Source organism: Zalophus californianus, chromosome 1 (assembly GCF_009762305.2).
Source record: "Zalophus californianus isolate mZalCal1 chromosome 1, mZalCal1.pri.v2, whole genome shotgun sequence".
NCBI classification, from domain to species: Eukaryota; Metazoa; Chordata; class Mammalia; order Carnivora; family Otariidae; genus Zalophus; species Zalophus californianus.
Genome location: NC_045595.1, coordinates 48,289,387 through 48,299,248, shown reverse-complemented (window position 1 = coordinate 48,299,248; position 9,862 = coordinate 48,289,387). Strand labels below are relative to the sequence as shown.

General features: G+C 34.8%; 1 non-coding gene across 1 annotated transcript; it reads left to right on the top strand.

Moving 5' to 3' along the window:
- Nucleotides 1-389: 389 nt before the first annotated feature.
- LOC113919101 lies at nucleotides 390-518 on the top strand. The gene has a single exon (XR_003518831.1). It is a non-coding gene; the product is annotated as a small nucleolar RNA SNORA31 (small nucleolar RNA).
- Nucleotides 519-9,862: the final 9,344 nt, after the last annotated feature.

Sequence of the window (9,862 nt, the reverse complement as noted above, 5' to 3'; positions counted from 1 at the left end):
AAACTGTTCTGAAATAGTAAAATAATAATCTAAAACTGAAGAGAAAACACTGCTCTATTTCCAATCTTGTTTCAAGGGGAGGCAACAAAACAATTCCGCTTCAATTGTAGGTAATAGAGCACACACACCAAACAGAAATTATAGGGAACAGGAGCCATTTCAGGTACTTTGGATCTATAGATTCCAACTATGTCACAGAACTTCATATCTGTCCCTGTATTCATCTGTTTTCCTCTGTGTTATCTTCATCCTTTCAGATACTTACAACCCCTGTGGTAACAAAGGAAGTGCCCACTGCCTCCTAGATTTAAGTGATCCTTACAGCTAGTGATCTCAATAAAGAGATTCAGCATGTCTCCTAATAATTTCAGAAAAAAATTAAAATTCAAATGCATCTGACAGACATGCAGCAGTTACTGTCTGCTGCTTCAGTTTCCAGTAGAGATGCAAGAAAAAAAAAGTGGCCTCACACTTTATTTCTGATTGTGGCAGCCAAGATTGAATGGGGGAATTCAGGAAGAAAAATTTTTGTAATTAAAATTTAAAAAGCAAATAAACTAGGAGTGATTGGGTGGTTCAATCAGTTAGCATCTGACTCTTGATCTCAGCTCAGGTCTTTGATCTCAGGTCATGAGTTCAAGCCCTGCGTTGGGCTCCACCCTGGGTGTGGAGCCTACTTAAAAAAAAAAAAAAAAAGCAAACAAACTAGTCTCTATGTTTTCAATGGTTTTGCTCTGTTTGAACACCCAGGACTAATCACCATGGGCAGTGTGGTTTGGTGAGTTGATTGGCTGGGCCTGACTCACATAAATACCTATAAGCCATGGGAGCAGGGCTGCCACCCAAACCACATGACTGAGGGGTGGAAGAGTGGTTCCTAAAAGAAAATAAGGAATTCAGTTATTATGTAAGAATAGGCAAAAAATAAAAACAAGAAAACCCCATGACCACCATCCGAAGAGCTTTATTACTCTATCAAACTCCAAGATCCCCTACCTCTTAACACCTTTCCTCATAGCAGTGCCTTTTGTAAGGTCTGAGGAAGAAGCTTTGTGTTACAAGGCTGCCCACAGCAAGAGCTGTGGTCTACTTACATGTTCCATAAAGACCCGCTCTGTGAACACAGTAGCCTGGAGGAGTTAGCACTGCAGGAGCTGAGGAGTAGGCCAGCATTAACTCCATAGGCAGAGGCCTGAATAGTTCTTCACAGTGAAATTTATGACATTCATGAATCCACAAGCAGTCTGAGATTTTTCCTCTTAAATTGGCAATCTATAAAAGCAAAGTTTCTGGATGAGATCCTGCAGGTAATTTATTTCAATCGAAAGTTGTATTGATTTTAACATGTACCTATAGTACACTTATCACATGATGAATGTATAATATATGAATATTTAATCAGCATTCAAAATACACTGAAACTATCAAATATTCATGAATAAATATTCATAGGCTACCAGAAAAATAGAACATATTTGCCAAGAAAGGTGATACTCTTTGTTCGGGGGACTGTAATGTTCATCTCAATACTGCAAGGATAAAAACTTAATTAAAAAACTTTTTGAACTTAATCTTAACATAACACTTTGTCAGTTAAAAAATGTTTAAAAAAATTCTTATAGAGTGTATTATTTATTGGCAACAAGGCCAAAGACCTGGTTTTGAGCTAACTAGTAAAATTATTTTCCAAAGGAGGAGTTAGTAAAATAGTTTTTTGAAGGAAGAACCACAAACTCTAATCAGCAATGCAATAATGTGTTTCTTATTCTTTCCATAAAACAGCATTTAAAAATAAAACATTCATCCAAATGTCAGAGATCCATGATAAAAGACACTGGCTTTACAATCATGATTGTCCAAATATAAGATAATAATTTAGGTCATGGTCCATCTAGAATAAGGAAAACAAAATTATTCCCATCTCCAACTAAAGTCTTTTTGTTCCAAATGTTTCATATGACAGTCCCCAAAATGGCAGTTCTAAGTGGTAAGAACACAAACATAATAAAATGAAAATTATATAATTAAAATAAAAGTGAGGGCAAATTCACACACCTTACAAATGCAACATTTATTTTACCTCTTTCTATAACCACAAAATTAAAGTCTATACTCCTGCCCTCCTTTCTCCATTTTAGGCAAACTCTGGGACCACAAAGAGGAATATCTGAGAGAAGTTTGGCAAAAATGACCAAACTTTAACATTTTTCTAACCAGTTCCCATACAGGACACTTATATTTTGCTTGCCACTTCTTTCTAACTCTCTGCAAGACTTCTGAAAGATAATACTAATCACTTCTCAGAATGGTGATATAGATGAAAAGAGAAGGTAATGAAGTTTGAGAGATGCAATTTGGCACAAATGAAATGGTAGGATGAAATAATTTCAATTCAATATTTTCCTACACTTGTCACTTAAATGCCATCTTCAAAGCTCCTTGTAGCTAAAGAATCCATTTGTTTAAGCAAAAGATACTGAGGGGCACCTGAGGGAACTCAGTCGGTTGAGGGTCTGGCTCTTGATTTCAGCTCAGGTCATGATCTCAGGGTCATGGGATTAAGTTCTGCATGGAGCTCTGTGCTCAGTGCACAGTCTCCTTGTCCCTCTCCCTCTGCTTCTGCCCTCCCCTCTCTCTCAAATAAATAAATCTTAAAAAAAAAAAAAAAGATAATGGGCTACTCAATGCAGAAACAAGCCCTGATAATTACAGGAAGGGTTACCGTCCACACACTAGAGTTAGGTGACTGATGAGGTGGACTGCCACACTCTCCTTGGGAATCAGAATGTTGGTAATTATCTTGGCCAAATAAATAGTCTGATTCCCTCAGGGATCGTGACTGAAGAACAGAGAACACTGGATAGGCAAACACAGCAAGAGGAAAGAAGACACTGAGAAACAAGAGAAAGGTGAGAATGAGATTTGCTAACCCACAGGGAATGACTGAGAAGGAAGAGGCATGGATGGTAAGGAACTGTGGACAGATGGAATGGTATATTCAAAAGCCATGGAGCTCCTTAGCTTGCTTCAGAAACTTAACAGTAATTAGAATTTGTGTAGGCACAAACTGAAGGACAGAGTTTCAGTATTTCCTTCTTTTATTCAAGACCTCTGAATCGTGACTTCCTATAGGACCAGTTCTTGGCTTACTTTTCTTTACCGTCCATAATCTTTTCCTAGTGATTCATTTTGTCTCAGGGCTTTAAGCTTATCCTTTCACTAAGACTTTTCAAATATAGATCTCCATCCCAGATTTCTCTTCTGAGCTCTAAACTCAAATCTTCCCCTGCCTATCTGACCTCTCCATTTGGATGTCACACTGGCATCTCAAGTTGAAAACGTCAAAAATGGAATCTATGACTCCCTCTCCAAAAAAAAAAATAATAATAATAATAATATCACCTCTTAACAGTAACACCAGAAATCTAGAAGGCATTTCCTTGCTTCTCCCTTTCCCTTGCTCCCACATTCACTGTCATGCTTTATCTGCAATTCATCTACTTTTCACCATCTACTCTTCCACCAGCTTAGGTCAAAGCTACTGCCATCACCTGGGACACCAGAATAGCCTAAGTGATCTCTCTAGTTTCCTTCTTACCTCCATACTCCATTCGTATATCCCACAGTATCCAGTGTTATAATTTGAGAGATAATAATAGTTACTACCACCATCAGTAGCATGTATATAGGGTTTTAAATATCTGTACACTTTCCACACGTTAACTCATGTTAAATTACCCTAACCCATATCATGCCCCTGAGTACAACTCTTCCATGTATTATGGCACTTAGAATAAACATAAAAGTAAATAAATGCCCCCTCAAAATCCTACATGAAGAAGCCAGTGCCTGCTTCTCCAGTCTCAAATCAACAAGCCTTTTCTTCCTATTCTCAATTTATGCAAGTTTCTCAATTTTCAGAACCTGCCAAGTTCTTCCAGACACAGTTCTCTGTGTCCTATATTTCCTCTGCTAGAAGCCTTTTCCCCAGACTCCTTGCTTTACTGGGTTTTTTGCAATCCTTTAGGGTCTAGCTTCATTACTACCTCCTTCTACAAGAATACCCTGACCACTCCCCCTGAAATAGCCTTCATTTACTCTCAGTCACATAACCTAGTTTACTTATTTCATGGTTCAAGTCATAATCAATACCATTTCCACTATATAAACATATGTTTAATTTGTGTCTCCCACACTAAAATGCACATTCTGTGAATGCAGAATTCCGTCTTGTTTTTACTTGTCCGCCTGGGTTTTTAGCATAATCCCTGTCACCCAGTAGGCACTTAGTAAATATTTGTTAAGTGAATGAAGTAAATATGTTTAAGAATTGGTCAGGATAGATCAATAATAATGAATCACCCCCAAATCTCAATGGCTTAACCCAAAAATAGGTTTATTCTTAGCTCACAGAACAGTCCAAAGTAGGTCAGTGGGGTGTTAGAAACTCTATCATCTCCAACATGTATCTGCCAGTTTTTTTTAGGCAATGACATCCAGTTGGCAGATGGGAAAGAGAGAGGGAGAAAAAGAGAGAGAAAGAGAGAGTTAAGGTACACTTTCTCTTAAACTCTCTAGGCATAAGTGGTACATGCTACTTGATCATATTCCAACACCCAGAACTGGCCACATAGCCCCAGATGAATGCAAGGAGCTATGGAAACATCACTTAGCCCCATATCCAGGAAAAAATGATAGATGTAGCAACCATCCAGTTGTCCTCCTCTACTCGGCAACATGTTATCTGACTGCATCTGTCTGTATCCTCTAACTCCATTGAGATGTGGGTCTTCTTGATGTCAGGGACCCTTATTCTGTCCTGTACTTACCATTTAGGCCAAAAATAAATACTGTTTCTATTAAAAACTTAATACATTTCGTTGATCAATTGATCAAAATGAGCATAACAAGGGTGAACACATACTCAGCTTGCTGGCAAAAACAGATTCCTGGAATAATCAATATACCCGGTTCTAAATTACTTCCTTGAGTAAATCCTATGTGCTATGTAAAATTGTGGAAGTAAATTTGCGTGAACCTCATTTTTTCCCTGTCAAAACGTACTTATAGGGGCACCTGGATGGCTCGGTTGGCTGGGCATCTGCCTTTGGTTCAGGTCATGATCTGAGGTTCCTGGGATCAAACCCTGAGTCGTCGGGCTCCCTGCTGAGCAGGGAGTCTTTCTCCCTCTAGCCCTCCCCACTGCTTGTGCTCTCTCTCTCTCTCTCTCAAATAAATAAAATCTTTAAAAAAAAAGTACTTATTACTATATCACAGCAAATTAATGGATTTTAATGACTTAAAATACATTTGTAAGTATTACATACTATGTGATGCCCAGGTACCCTTACAAGCTTAATTTAGAACCAGGACGCATAGACCCTTTAACTTTGAACAAAAGCTGAAAGACTGTATTTCTATTATTTATATAGAAAAATAGTGATTGAAGCTTGCATAAGGGTATCTTATAAATAAAATAACAAATGAAAAATTATATTTGTGTTTTAAATACAAATTGTGTTTGAAAGTATTATTTTATATGTGTTCATATGTAAGAACTTTTTCAGGCAAGGTTTTGCTTCACTGAAAATAAATTTAATGGAAATTCTCAGTGTTCAGTTCCCCCAATAACAAGCATAGTTTTCATACCAGACCTTTTAATCTGGGAAGGGTTTTAATTACAAATTAAATTATCTCCTATTAATACAACACAACTTAATTGGTTATATTATTATTAGCATCTCTGAAATAGAGTAACACAATAGTTTTGTTTCTATTTACAATTTAGCATTACTTTGATTATGCTAGCTTGCTTTATTTATCTCATTACTGGCATCATTATATCAATGGCTCAAGGTGAACTCAATGAAATGTGATTTTCAAATTTCAGAACCTAAACTCTAACATGTTTTAACCATACTGTTGACAAGTATTCCTGAAAGGTCTTATAATAAAAAACTAAAATAGATTTACAAAGTATTTTTTTAATCTTATACTTTTTAGAGGACATTCACATTACTTCATTTGATTTTTACCAAAATCCCAAGTCAAGCAGCCTACACAGGTGTGCAATTTTCCTCATGTCCATTTTACATGTGAAGAAAATTTTGCCCAGAGATGCAACTGTGATCTAGCTATTATGTAACAAAACACCCTAGAACTTACTAGCTTAAGGAAACTATACCTTGCTTATGATTCTTCGGGTTGGTAATTTAATCTTGGGCTCAACTGAGTGGTTCTTCTAACCTTGGCTGGAATCACTCATATGTTTGCAGTCACCTACATGTAGACTAGGAGGAACTGCAAAACATGCAGTTATATGATATGTACTCTTCCATGTTGTTGCATGCATTACTTCAATTTGATTCATAACTGCTGATTAGTATTCCATTACATGAATATGTTATGATAAGTTTATTCATTTGTCTATTGATTGACATGTGGGTTGTTTCCAATTTGTACTATTACAAATAAAGCTATGATGAATATTTGTGTCCATGACTGTCTTTGCATGAATACATGTTTTCTTTTCTCATTTATCATTTCTTATCTAGAAATATAATGGCTGAAGCATATGGCATGGTAAATTTAACTTCTTAAGAAACTGTCAAACTGAGGGGTGCCTGGGTGGCTCAATCAGTTAAGCATCTGACTCTTGATTTCAGCTCAGGTCATGATCTCAGAGTCATGAGATCAAGCCCCTAATCTGGCTCTGTGCTGGGTGTGGAGTCTGCTTGAAATTCTCTCTCCCTCTGCCTCTCCCCACCTGGCTTACTCGCTCTCTTAAAAAAAAAAAAATTGTCAAACTGATTGCAGTGTGTTTGTAAGATTTTCTGTCCCCACCAGCAGTGCAAAAGAATTCCAGATGCCCTATATCTTCTCCAACACTTAGTTTGGTTGGCTTCTTAAAGTTCTAGACATTCTAAGAGATTTACAGCAGTTCCTCATTGGGTTTTAATTAGTAATTTCTTAATAATGTTGAGCATCTTTTCATTTGCTTATGTACCATTCACATATTATCTCTGGTGAAGTGTTTATTCATATGTCTCACTCATTTTTTAATTGACTTTTTTGATACTGAAGTTTAAGAGATTTTCTATAATCTAAATATAAGTACTTGTTAGATATTTGTTTTAAAAGTATGTTATTATTTGTTTTTTCCAGTCTTTTCATTTTTTTAACAATGACTTTTGAATAACTAAAGCTTTTAATTCTGTTGAAGCTCAACCTATTGATTTATATTCTATTGTTATTCTTAGTATTTATGTCCTATTTTAAGAAATCTTTGCCAAATTCAAGGTCAAAAGATTTGCTCCTGTTTACTTCCAGAAATTTTCTTTTAGTTCTTAAGTTGACATCAACAATCCATCTGAGTTCATTATTGTATGTGGTGTGAGACTTTAAAACCCACCACATCAATAATTACATTTTAAGTAGTTCCAAAGAAAAGCCAGAGAGTATCCAACTGGGTAAAAGAATAAGGAGAAACTATGTATTGTCTACAAGAAAGGAATCTTAACTAAAAAGACAGACAACTATACTAAAGGTAAACAGATGGACAAAAGATATACCATGCAATTAAGGGGCTGTGTAATATCAAACAAAATAGATGTCAAGACAAAGAATACTGTCAGAGAGAAAGAGGAATATTTCATAATGATAGATGTGTCAAATTATCAACATTAAAATTCTAAATGTATGTACACTAAAAGGAAACAATAGAAGCAAGTACATATTGGTTTAACACAGGAGTATGAAAAAAATCACATATAAATATAGTAAATAAATTGAACACTAAACTAAATAATAATATACCATGCAAAAGAAAGGTTTGTTCCAGGAATGTGAAGATGAATTCACATTAAAAAGTCAATACGGCCCATCAAATTAATAATTTAAAGGAGAAATAAAAAAACAATAAAAAAACTCTTTTTTAAGAGTAAAAAAATTAATAAAATTTAGTGTTTATTACTAATTTGGCTAAATACAAGATAAAACTATAACTAAAATTATTAATGCAAAACCAACAGAATATATCAACTTCAAAGGGAAAACATTAAATTAAAGGTAGTAGATAAGAAAAAGATCAAATTATTATTTTTATTCAATATTATTCTGACATGTCTAGCAAATGCAATACCAAAAAGTAAGAAATTGGGTAAATAATGTAAGAACATAAATATTTTCAGATTAGATCCATTAAATCCCTGAGAATAATTGAAGAGTGTATTAATATTGATAAGAATTTAATAAGATATTTGAAAAAGCATTCACAAGAGTATTTTTTCTACAGAGCAGCAATAAAAAATGAAAAATTATGCATTAGAAACAAGTATGATCCAAACAGTACACAGAACTTCAAAATACACAGAATTAAAATTCACCACAAAATATTCAAACCAATATAAAGCAAAAGATAAGTCATTTTTGTTAGATATATCATAATCCTAATTGGGAGTGTCAATATCATAGGAACGTAATTTCTCCTCACACTTATATAAGAATTTAATGATCTTTTGATCAAACTCTCAAAGTAATTATAAGGGGGAAAATATGGCAAATTTAAAGTTGACTTCTCAAAAATGATATGCCAGAATAACAAAGAATATTAAAAAGCAATTATGCCCAATAAAGTAACAAAAAAATCATAAAGCTATAATAATTAAGCATGAGATTATGTAGATCCGTAGACATGAAGCTCAGTTTTAAAAAAGGAATTAAATATCTATTTAAGTATCTATCTAAGTATCTGCTGCATATTCAGACTGCTGAATCCAGATATCCATGTAGGCTAACTTTTCAACCAGTGAGGAAGAACAGCTATTCAATACATAGTAAATGAACTACTCTGTTCATTCTGGGGAAAAAAAAAAAATGTGCGCGCACACGCGCACACACACACACACACACACACACACCCCTCAATTCTTTCCCCATGCCATAAAATTTATCAAATTCAGAAAAAATAAAGTTTGAAAAGTAAAAAACAAAACCATATAAATTTTAAGGTATGGGAAAATTTGGGGAGACATATAAGCCATTTCTTAGTATGTTTAAAAGCTCACATTTAAAAAACAAAATCTTAAGAAAAAAAGTATAATATTCCATTAACAAATTACATAATTACTGGGAAAATTATTATTTGCCTTTGAGGACTACTGTTTAAAGTAGGTGAACTGATGTAAATAAAGCTTACTAAAGAATTTGGCAGAGGCGCCTGGGTGGCTCAGTCGCTAAGCGTCTGCCTTCGGCTCAGGTCATGATCCCAGGGTCCTGGGATGGAGCACCGCATCGGGCTCTCTGCTCTGCACAAAGCCTGCTTCTCCCTCTGCCCCTGCTTCCCTCTCTCTCTCTCTCTCTGTCTCTCGTGAATAAATAAATAAAATCTTAAAAAAAAATATTTGGCAAGTGATGAAAAGTATTTGTTTTTTCTCTTTCACAAGTCATTTCTGGATTTCAATGATATATCCCAAAATATGATATATTTTTCCAAAATAAGGCAACCTATGCCTCAGCAACTGAAAAACAAACAAAACACACCAGTGTTGGCATATAGGGTTGGAGAGATCCCTGTGCCCCCAAACAACAAAGACTTCTTATAATACCAACTCCTACTTCTTATTTTTCACACCCAAAATTTAATGCTTTCAATTATGTCTATTTATATATATAAATAGTTACTAAAAAAGTTTAGTTAATATAGCTTATGCTTTCTTTTCAATATTTGCTATAATTCCTGCAAAATTTATTCTAATATATTTCTATAGGTCAAATGTTCATCATTATTATTTCATTTCAACACCAGAACTTCAGGTTCCCAATTTCCTGAGGTCCATTTTGTTTTGTTATCTATGGCTGGTTT